This window comes from Gossypium raimondii, chromosome 9 (assembly GCF_025698545.1).
Source record: "Gossypium raimondii isolate GPD5lz chromosome 9, ASM2569854v1, whole genome shotgun sequence".
NCBI classification, from domain to species: domain Eukaryota; kingdom Viridiplantae; phylum Streptophyta; class Magnoliopsida; order Malvales; family Malvaceae; genus Gossypium; species Gossypium raimondii.
Genome location: NC_068573.1, coordinates 34772347 through 34784257, shown reverse-complemented (window position 1 = coordinate 34784257; position 11911 = coordinate 34772347).

The window sequence follows — 11911 nt, the reverse complement described above, 5'->3', positions numbered from 1 at the left end:
TTAATAAACTAAAATATATACTAATAACCATCAATAACCAACAAATACTAATGAATAACATAATACATACGAGGGCAATAATATCTAACACACATCATACAAATACCAATATTAACATGCAACAACTAAATGGGTTAACCGTCGATGTTAGACGAAGAGCTAAGCGAAATAAAACAATTAAAGTGTAACAAGTTTTCAAAAAAGTAAAATGAATGTAGAAGTATATCAAAAGATTAGAAATGAATGCTATAGGAATAATAATGTATAAATGAATTTTCAAATAAATATTACATGAAAAGAAACTCAAAGTATATATACGTATGCTAATTTAAATAAACAATACATACAAAACGGAAAGAAAAGTTTATAATGATATATGTATAGTAAATTTAGATAATAGCAATTTAAAAATAATAATATGTTATATTTTATAATTCTAATGATAAACTTTAAAACAATATTTAAGCTTAAATATTAAAATAATGCTACATTTAAATTAAACATTCACATATATACATTTAAAACAAAATAATAAAATTTAAACAAAATGAAAATCAAGAGCATCAAATCAAACAAGTATGGATTAAATTAAAATAAAACAGAATTGAAGGGAATAAATGAAAATAAAAATAAAATAAAACAAAGGAGGGGGGTGGCCAAATGTAGCACGCGGATGACTCAGGGGACCAAATGGGAAATAATCCCGTCCCTCCAAAACACGACATACAACCTTGGCCAAAATGAAACAAAACCAAAATCAAGTGCGAAATTCATAAATAAAGAAAAAGAACTAATATGAACACGCCACGAAAGAGGGGGGATCGGATGCGCAAATAACCCTACCAAGGCCACAGCGCGCGGATCTCAGCCGCTTCTGGGTCAGGTCATCGGGTCGGTGCCAATACGGCACCATTTTAGAGCCATTGAAACAGGCCATAAACGGTGTCGTTCCTTATGTCCCGTATAAACCAAGTCCAAACCCTAAAATCCCTAATACTTAGATCATTCTTTTAAACCATCAGAAAAACTAGGTCCTCTCGTTGTCCTCCGCCGCCTTCAAACCCGAAACCTCATCAGACTTTGACTTGGGTGGAGCAAACGAGGCTTTAGCGGCGTCTATACGAAGGTAAGAACCTCCCCTATTTTATTTTAGAACTATCAACAACAGTAAACGAACAGAAAAGAGAAAAAAAGAATCACCTTTTGCAAATTTTGTTGATTGCTTTTGCTCTTCTTTTTTTGTATTTCCGCCTCGTCTACCTTTACAAAGGCTTCGGCTTTTGTTTTATATGCCGGAAAAAAGTAAAACAAAAATGAAAAATGAAAAAAATACAATTTTTCTGTTTTCTATTGCGTTGTTTGCGTCCCATTTGCTGGTGTACGGAGGTCATACAGTGACGTGGCATGGCGCAGAGACCAGCTGGAGGCGTGTGGCGTGGAGCACGTAGAGAGGAAACTACTGTTACGGCGGCTGGAGGGCAGTGATGCTAGAGTTTCCCCTTCTGTTGTAATCGGGTTTGGGCTAGGCTAATTTGGGCTTTGGTTTTAATTCTTATTGGGCCAGTCGGGCCATTGTAATTTTGGGTTTAAATTTTTGTAAATGGACTGTTTTTGGTTTTATCATTTGGGTTTGTTTTGCTGGTATGGGCCCGGGCAAAAATGGGCTCTTACAAATAATACGAACAATAGCAACGAAAATAAGATAAATAAAAAGGACAAATCAATAGCATACAAAATAACAAGTATATAAGCAAATAAAAGTAAAACATTCTTTTAAAATAATAATGAAAGCGTAAATAAGTAAATAAAGAAAATGAATAAAATTATAAAAATGTGATGTACATGTATGAGTTATAATATATATATATGTATATGTATATGTATATATATTATAAAATGTATGTATGTACACATGAATTTTAAAATTATAAAACATAAAGGATGTATATGTATGTATGTACAATTGTAAAATATGTGCATGTATTTATATATATATATTATAAAAGATATGTATATATATACATATATAATAAAACTTGGAATTAAAAGGTATACATAAGTACATGGTAATAATAATAATGCAATATTAGTGATATTATATAATAATAACAGTATTAAAATAATTAATTTAGTAATAGAATAATTAAGATAACAAACGGAGGATTAAAATAAAACTAGACAAAATTTTAGGGCAAATTAGTAACAAATAGGAGAAAAAGGACCAAAATGATATGCGTGACAACTAACGAGGCCCAAATAGGCAATAAAACCCAAATCCGCACACGCGTCATTCCCTGGGGGGTCAGCATACGAAGGACTAAATTGAAAGAGAATTCAAAATTATGTGGTAAAATAGAAAAATAAAAAAAGGGCAGAATCGAAAACCACGAAAGAAGCGAAAGGACTTGCTGAGCAAATATCCCATTAGCAAGGAAACACGCGGATCTGCTCTCCGGGTCGGGTCGACAGTGGGTAAGAAGGCGAAAAGGACCAAAACGGTGCCGTTTTAGGGCTATTGGATCAGTCCTAAACGATGTCGTTCGCATAGCTTATAAAGGCTAATTTTTTTTTTAAATCATTCTTCCCTTCATTTGAAAAAAAAGGTTGAACCCCCTCTCTCTCTCTCACCCCCTTTCTCTTCTTCGGCCTAACTCCAACCAATGGTCAGCCGTGTTTACCGTCGATTGTTGGCGTCAATGCCACACAAGACGGTGGCCGTGAAGGTCTGAAAGTCCCTTTTAGATCTCAACCCCCTGAGCTCAGATCCGACCCCGAAATACCCAAAAACAAAATAAAAAGGACTATCAGCCCTCTCAACGACTGGTTCTGTCACCAAAAAAGGAACCCTCCGACGACCTAGACGCGGAACAAGTCCGGTGAGTCCCTTCCCTTTTTTTTTGCTGCTTTGTTTTCGTTTACAAAATAAAAAATAAAAATAAAAATAAAAATAGAAAGATTGAAATCAAAAAACGAAGAAATCACCTTTAAGTTTTTTGTGTCTTTCTTTATTTTCTTTTTATTGTTCATAAAAAGAGAGAGAGAGCTTTACCATATTGATACTTGGCTTTTTATAGCTAATTAAAAAAAACCTAAATTTCTATCTTTCTCTTGTGATTTGGCTTGTTTCTTCCTGTTGCGTGCTGTCCATTTTGCAGGTGATTGACGCGGGGTAGGTGGCGCAGAGGGCAAGCACGGCTCTGGTCCGAGGCGGTGGCAAGTGGGGTGATGGGACGGTGGCAGGAGACCCTAGGTGCGGCACACCTAGGGTTAGGTTTTCTTTTTTCTTTTTTGAAAATGGGTTATTAGGCTAGGTTTAGATTGGGTCTTGGGCTGAGGATTTGGGTTAATTGCTTTTATTTTTATGTTTGGTTTTTTTGTTTGGGCCCGAGTAAAATTTGGGCTGTACAACAAGTATAAAACATATAAAAAATTAACTGACTTAACTGACCGATTAATTTATATTTTCAAAAAATTAACCGAACCGACCGAATACTTATATATTATAATATTATTTATTAAATTCGGTTAATTCGGTAAACCGACCGATTTCGAACCAAATTAACCGTTAACTGAATTTTTAAAAAATTATTAACCGACCCTAACCGAATTATTTCGGTTAACCGACCGATTAACTGAATTCGGTCGGTTAAGCGAATTAATTCGGTTTTACCCGAAATTTGCACATCCCTAGTAGAAACCACTGATTTAAAATATAGATATGTGTTTAAAAATAACCTATGATAAACAATGAAACGTATAGTTTGAAATTAATTAATTATAATAACATATGTACGCTATTAAAATAAAAATTTAGATTAAATTATGAGTAAAACGAAATTTAAACACATAAATACATCAAATAAATAATACTAAATGCAGTACAATTATTTGTTATGATTTTATCATCAATTTTGAGTTAGTATCGAGTTGACTCGTGAAATCAACTTAGCTGGGGCTTTATTAATAGTATGGATATACAACTAATTAATGGAGATAATAAATTGTGCATATTAAAGTAAAATGTATGAAATACATCAAAATGAAGCTTTGGTTTAATGGTAAATTTAAGATTTTACTAATCTAATTGATGCGCGTTTAAATCACACATGTATATTTTTATTGGTTTTTGTTAAAATGAATAGTCTAAAATACCCTCGAGTAATGTAACTTATTTTAATTCTTGAATGATATTTTCATAATTTTTTTGATTGAGTTGGTACTCGATTGACTCGTGACACCAACTCAATCAAGGGTTTTATTAATAGTAAGTATAGACATACAACTCGTGGAGATAATAAATTTTACATATTAAAATTTTTTAAAAATCAAAATAAAACTTTGATTTAGTGGTAAATTTAAGGTTTTACTGCTCCAATTGGCACAAGTTCAAATCTCATCCTCAGGGATGGCAAAACCTGAATCGCCTTATGGATTCCAAACCAATCTACTTCAAATGGGGTGGTTCTTTTCTTTTAAAAAGTGGATGTGGGGTTGGGCGGGACGATTTTTTTTTTTTTTTTGAGAAAATGGGTGTGGAGCAATTATGATAATTGTTTGCTCCACCTTACTCTACTATATAAAATTGTCATTTTATCCTTATATATATAATTATTGAGATGGTAAAAATGTAATAATGTGTTATAGAAAAAGTCTCTATGTTTTATGTTTAAATATTTTTTTGAAGAAATATATTTAAATATTTACTTGCATTTAAAAAGATTAAAAGTATTTAAAAAAATAAATAGTAAAAATTAAATTGAAATGGAGCGAGGTGGGGTAGGACGGGGATGGATGCATCCAATGTCCATGTGGTGGTAGTGGTTTTTAAGATTTTACATCCATAGTGGAGCGCATATGGTGGAGCAAAGCGTACCAACTATAGAACGGTGGTGGATTTAGCAACATCTGCTCCCGCCTCACTTCATTGTCATCCTTATACCATATGCATATTTTTCTTGGTTTTTGTTAAAATGAAAAGACTAAAATACCGTCAAATAATATGATTTATTTTAATTATGAAAGAATATTTCCGTAATTTTCTAATTGAGTTGGTACCCAATTAATCTGTGACACCTACTTAGTCATGAGTTGTATTAATAGTATATATATTTAGTATATTAGATATTTTTATTAGTTTAGCTGCCAATTTAATGCCCCATAGATAAAATTGTAAATATTGGTGTACTTATTGCATGAATAATGCCGAATTGGCATAATTTATATGACCCTCCACCTTTACAAAAAAAAAATTTAGCCCTCTATTTAATTTTTCACTTTTTTTAGCCCTTAAACTTACGTTATTTATCAAATCACCACAAAATGGATGGAAAAGTTAACAATTGATAATGTTGACACCATTTTTTGGATGAAAAAAAAACGAGTCGACTTGGGTTTTGAAAAGTAAAAATGAAACAGGAGTCGCCACCAATCCTTTTTGATAAGGTGTGATCAGGTCACCTTAGAAAAATGGCTATTTTTAATAAACGGTTCGATTTATTAAAATAACGCTTTTTTGGTCTACGAAATTCAGAAAGACGGGTTCGGGAGTCGGTTACGCACGAGGAAGGATTAGCACCCTCGATGCGCCCAAAATTGGTACCTAGTTGATTAATTAGTGTCTTAGTGTCGAAGATTGAAAACTTTGAAGAATTTTAAAAATACGATCCTTAAAGAAAACTCTAATAATATTGATTGAAAGTTAAGAAGATATTTAGCTATTTGGTCGAACGAGAAATCGAAACCCAGCACGTTAGGGCACGTTCTCTCGAATTTCCAAACGCAAAACATTGCCTTATTTTAAAAAAATTTTAAAAGGATATTTAGCTATTTGGTTGAACGAGAAAAATCGAAACCCAGCACATTAGGGCACGTTTTCTCGAATTTCCCAAACGCTAAATATTGCCTTATTTAGAAAAACCTTCCTTTTGATGTTTGGTGTTAATATGACAATAACGAATATAACAAGTTAAGGATAAATGGTACAAACAATCATAAAAAATGGAATAAATAAATATAAGAGATGAATCGATCACTTGATAACAAGTAAATAAACAAATAGAATTAAAATGTTCTTTTAAAATAATAATGAACGTATACGCAAACAAATAAATGAACATCAAGTAACACGAAAAATGAGATGTGTGTTTCTATATACGTATTTTAAAATAATAAAGTATTTTAAAATATGTACATTGTAAGATATAGGTATATATACGTATTATAAAATGTATAGATGTACGTAGTTTGAGATTATAAAATATATGAGGAACATATGCATATAAATATAGATAAAAGGTACGTATATTTATATTCATGAAAATAAAATGTATATAGGTATATATGGAGATGTATACAAATTATAAAAATATGAAAATAAGTACATGTTTATATAAAATATTTACATACAGATATATTTCACAAAATGTATGCAGATATGTAAAAATTTAAGATGTATATATTATATGAGAATGTAAAGATATAAACGTGTATGTATTTATAAAAATAAAATGTACACATGTATTTGAAATAAATAAAATATAAGACTCGTGATAAATACTAGTTAATCTAAAACAATCTAGAATAAGATAATATATAAAAGAAAATCATAAATGATAAAAGAAACAGTTCAAAAATATGTGAAGAATATAGATGAGTTTAATGTAAAACAAATTTAAATAATAAATGTAAGGACTTAAAACAAATAATAATAAAATAGCCTATTTTTTAAAAAAATTAAATATATCGAGGACATGGTTGAAACAGAATAAAAATCGGTCCTAAACGCAAATATATGAAATAGGTGGTAAAGGAGTGAAATAAAAGGCACTTGAGGGCATGGGGATCGGTTGCAAATATTCCCCATCCCGTATGCGCATTGATTTGCGGGACCAGATTGAACAAAGCGAGAAATTACGTGGCGAAATTAAAAGAAATAAAAGAGTGCGTCGCATCATCACGTAATTGGAGGGACTAAGCGTGTAAAATACCCATTAGGGTAATAATGCACAACCCTCTTTCCTTTACAAGACGCCGTTTGATATTTTTAAAAAGAAATAAAATAAAATAAAACTTTCAAATCACTCTAATCTGCCATTCTTTAAGAAAATAAAGCAAAAAAGTGAAACCCTAGCCCCCCTTCTTTTTCTCTCCACCGCTTGAGAAACTAAGAGCCACTCTTCCTCAACTCTGATTTGGACGGAGAGAAGAAGAGCTTGGCGCATACGGTAAGAGCTCTCCGTCTTTTCCCTTTTTATTTTGATTTATCAAATGCATATATAAAATAAAATAAAACCAAATAACGAAAAAACGAAAGATTCGCACCTAAAAAAACTTTCTCGAATTCGATCTATATTCTTTTTATTTCTTTGTTTCAAAAGCTGTGTTTTTTTTTTATACAAAATCCCCCTTGTTACTGAGAAATCGTATTCGCTTTTATAGCCAATATACAATACTTTTGTCGCTACTTGTTGTCGTTTACGCCTCTGTTAGGTAGTCTTTTCTTTCCCTTTTCTTGCAGGTGGTCAACAGAGGCGAGCTTGCTATTTTGGTGCAATGCTTGGTGGCGGTGGCTAGGGTGTCGAGTAAGCCTCGGGACGAGGCACGGATGGTACGCCCAAGGGAGCGGCGCACATGGGAAAGGCAGGGAACCCTAGGGTTCCCTGATGTTTTTTTTTTAAATTTTTGGGCCCAATTGGGCCAATTTAGATTTTGGGCCTTGGGCCGGATATTGTAATTGGGCTTCGAGATTGGGTTAACTATTTAGTTTGGAGGCCCGGGAAAATTTGGGCTGTACAGCTGCCCCTCTTTGCTTTATTGTCGTGTAACGGGAATGAAGCAAAGACTAAGAAAGACCAAATTTTCCCGGTCTCGTCGAGTTTTGACTTCTCTTGATGCTTCTCTTAAAGTAGCATTCTTCCAGCCCACTGTGTCTTGTTGCTTCGATCCACTCCATTGCACTTCAGAGAGTTCTAACTTGTAGCTTCAATCTTCTTCGTAGCAACTTCAGGGGGACGTTGTTTGTGGTTTTAGTCTGCTCCCCTGTAACTTCAGGGAGATAAGACTGGATGCGATCTGCTCTACTGCAACTTCAGAGAGATAATATCTTTGTTTTTAATCCGTTCTGCTGTAACTTCAGGAGATAGGATTGGTTTCTTTCATCTGCTCCACTACTGCTTAGGGAGATAAGACTTGATGTGATCTGCTCCACTACTGCTTAGAGAGATAAGATCGGTTTCTTTCGTCTGCTCCACTACTGCTTAGGAAGATAAGACTTGATGTGATCTGCTCCACTACTGCTTAGGGAGATAAGATCGGTTTCTTTCGTCTGCTCCACTACTGCTTAGGGAGATAAGACTTGATGTGATCTGCTCCACTACTGCTTAGGGAGATAAGACTTGATGTGATCTGCTCCACTACTGCTTAGGGAGATAAGATCTATGATTTTAATCCGCTCCACTGCAACTTTAGGGAGATAGGATTGGTTTTTTCTGTCTGCTTCACTACTGCTTAGGGAGATAAGACTTGGTGTGATCTGCTCCACTACTGCTTAGGGAGATAGGATCTACCATATTTGACCTGCTCCACTACTGCTTAGGGAGATAGGATCTACCATCTTTGACCTGCTCCACTACTGCTTAGGGAGATAGGACTGGTGGCTTAAATTTGCTTCACTACTGCTTAGGAAGATAAGATTCGCCGTCTTCGATCTGCTCCACTACTGCTTAGGGAGATAGGATCTAACACCTTTGACCTGCTCCATTGTAACCTCAGGGAGGTAAGATCTGAAATTCTTCGGTTTACTCCACTGTAACCTCAGGGAGATAAGACCTGATGTGATCTACTCTACTGTAACTTCAGAGAGATGAGATCCTTTATTTTAATCCGCTCCACTGTAACTTCGGGGAGATAGGATTACTAGCTCCAATCTGCTCCACTGTAACCTCAGGGAGATAAGATCTGAAATTCTTCGGTCTACTCCACTGTAACCTCAGGAAGATAAGACTTGCATATTCAACCTGCCCCACTGTAACTTCAGGGAGATAAGGTTTGTGGCTTCGATCTGCTCCTCTGTAATCTCAGGGTGATAAGATCTGAAATTCTTCGGTCTACTCCACTGTAACCTCAGGGAGATAAGACTTGCATATTCAACTTGCCCCACTGTAACTTCAGGGAGATAAGGCTTTATGTGACCTGCTCTGCTGTAACTTCAGAGAGATAGGATCCTTTATTTTAATCCGCTCAACTATAACTTCAGGGAGATAGGATAGTGTCCTCGATATAGGATAGTGTCCTCGATCTGCTCCGCTGTAATCTCAGGGAGATAAGATCTGAAATTCTTCGGTCTACTCCACTGTAACCTCAGGGAGATAAGACTTGTATATTCAACCTGCCCCACTGTAACTTCAGGGAGATAAGGCTTTATGTGACCTGCTCTGCTGTAACTTCAGAGAGATAGGATCCTTTATTTTAATCCGCTCCACTATAACTTCAGGGAGATAGGATAGTGTCCTCGATCTGCTCCGCTGTAATCTCAGGGAGATAAGATCTCAGGCGTCAATCTGCTCCACTGTAACCTCAGGGAGATAAGATCTGAAATATTCACTGATATGTTCTCTGGGGAACATGACCTGTATAATGAACCTAATTATGCCTAATGATTAGGATGACATGATCAAAATGAATCAAATACTCCTAACCAGACATGTGTGAACGGTGTTTGCATGAATGCAGAATTTTATTTTATTATTATTATTTTTTTTAAGAATGATCCCGCTTAGGTTTTCATTACTCGAAGTTTATTAAAGCTTTGTGACAGACGTGCTATAACACCTTCTCGCCTGACTGGCTTTTCTGGAGAAACAATTAGCCAGGTTGCCCCCACTGTAAACCTCAAAGTTTAATCCATTGGGACGCACAATTTGTGCCATCATTCTCCCATTACAATCCAAGGGTAGAAATATGTGGCTTTTATCTCAGTCCTATCTTATCACAAATCGAGGATACATGACCTAAATCATTCTGGTTTCTTACACCATTCTCAGGGTGTCATACCAAAACTTATGCGCAGATGAAGGCTCTCTTCTCTGAGGTAACCTCTTCCTACTGCCTGATGATTATTGCTTGCTTGTTCATTCCAGCTTTGCCGTTAAGCCATCATCTTATCATTTTGTTCAATCAACGCATTTGACAACGAAATCTAAAGAGAAAGTCCAAATTTAGACTCTTCCTTCTCAAATTTCCAACCTTTACCTGGTGTGTTCTAAACAATCATCCTGTTTCAGGTTCCTGTGATATTTAGAAACTTTCCAGAGTAATATGCAAAACTTCCTTTGTGAAAGTTTTATTAGTCCATTAATCATTATTCCAATGCAACCCGTTTGCAAAAAGGTCATAACAATGGATAAGAATAAAGTTGGTTCTGAGCATAGCTAAAAAGAACAAATTATCAAAAATAGTAAAGAAGGATGATAAAGAAATTAATTGGGAATGTATATCTTGGAAAGGAAAAAAGTATTCCAAGAACAACAAATAATATGAGAATTGGGTGCCTCAGATATCGCAGCTTGAACTTCTCTGTACAAACTTTTTGAAGACCATTTTGAGTTTGGCATGTGTTTAGGAGATCTACAGTGCTTTATCGATACCCCAATATGCCGCTTATCCTTTCCTGTTAATTCAGGCAGAGCAAGATCACCACATGCTCTAATATAATCAAAATTCGAATCGCTCTGATCGCTTCATGCCCCATTCTGAACAAATATTTGAGCCGCCCTTTTCGGGTTTTCAACTCAAATCCCCTTTGGCCTAAGGCGCCCTTTCCGGGTTTTCCCCTTAGCCTCTCCATTTTTCTTTTTCATTTTTTTGACTTAGAGTGCCCTTTGCAGGTTTTCACCTTGGTCATTTCTCATTCTTTAAACGAAGTGTTTCTTGACTGGATCCGAGTTTATAGGATTAGCAATCTCACTCAAGATCAGTGCTCTTCTGAAGAATGTCTTCTTTACAACGTAGGGACATTCCCGGTTTGGCATTCATTTCCCTCTAGAATCCTTTTGGAGAGGAATGATCTTTTTCGACATCCAACCCTCTCGTGGAATTCTCTGAGATGACACTGTTCATTACGGGCTCGTATCATTTATTTCTGGTACATCCGACCCTGAAGAATAGCTTTTAACCTTTTTTCTAGGTTCAACTGATCACATCACGATTGGATCCATTCTGCTTCATCTAATTCTAACTCAACTAATACCCGGAGAGCAAAGATTTCAATAGGTAAAACTACCTAAACCCCGCAAGCCAAAGAGAAAGGTATTGCCCCGGTACAAATGTTCGACAAGCAATGAAGGCAAATAGTAATTTCTCATGCCAATCCTTGTAAGTCTCAGTCATTTTCCTTCAATTTTCGATGTTCAACTCTAGGCAATTCAGTGACGAATCGTGGTGTCCACTTCTGAGTTAATTTGAGACCTCAACGATCGTGCCATTGTTTAAGCTCAATGCATTCTCCAATACCCTCTTCTCTGAAATTCTGTATCGGTATACGATGACTTTGGCTCATGAAGTAGCCTCTCAAAATGAAGCAATGCCCATTAGAAGTCTTCGATAATGGTGATGTCCATGCCTCATTGTGCTCGAAATTTGAGTCGCCCTTTTCGGGTTTTCAACTCAAAACCTCATTTGGTCACAAAGCGCCCTTTGCGGGTTTCGCTTTGGCCTCTCCTTTTATTTTTCTTTTTCTTTTTCATTCTGATTTTTTTCATCTAGATTTCTTTTTTTCATTCTTCTTTCCTTTTCTCAGTTTCATTTTCATTTTGATTTTGATTTTGATTTTTTTCTTTCTTTCTTCTTTTTGTTTTTTTGTTTTTTTATTTTTTTCATTTTCATTTTCATTTTGACTTTGATTTTGATTTTTCTT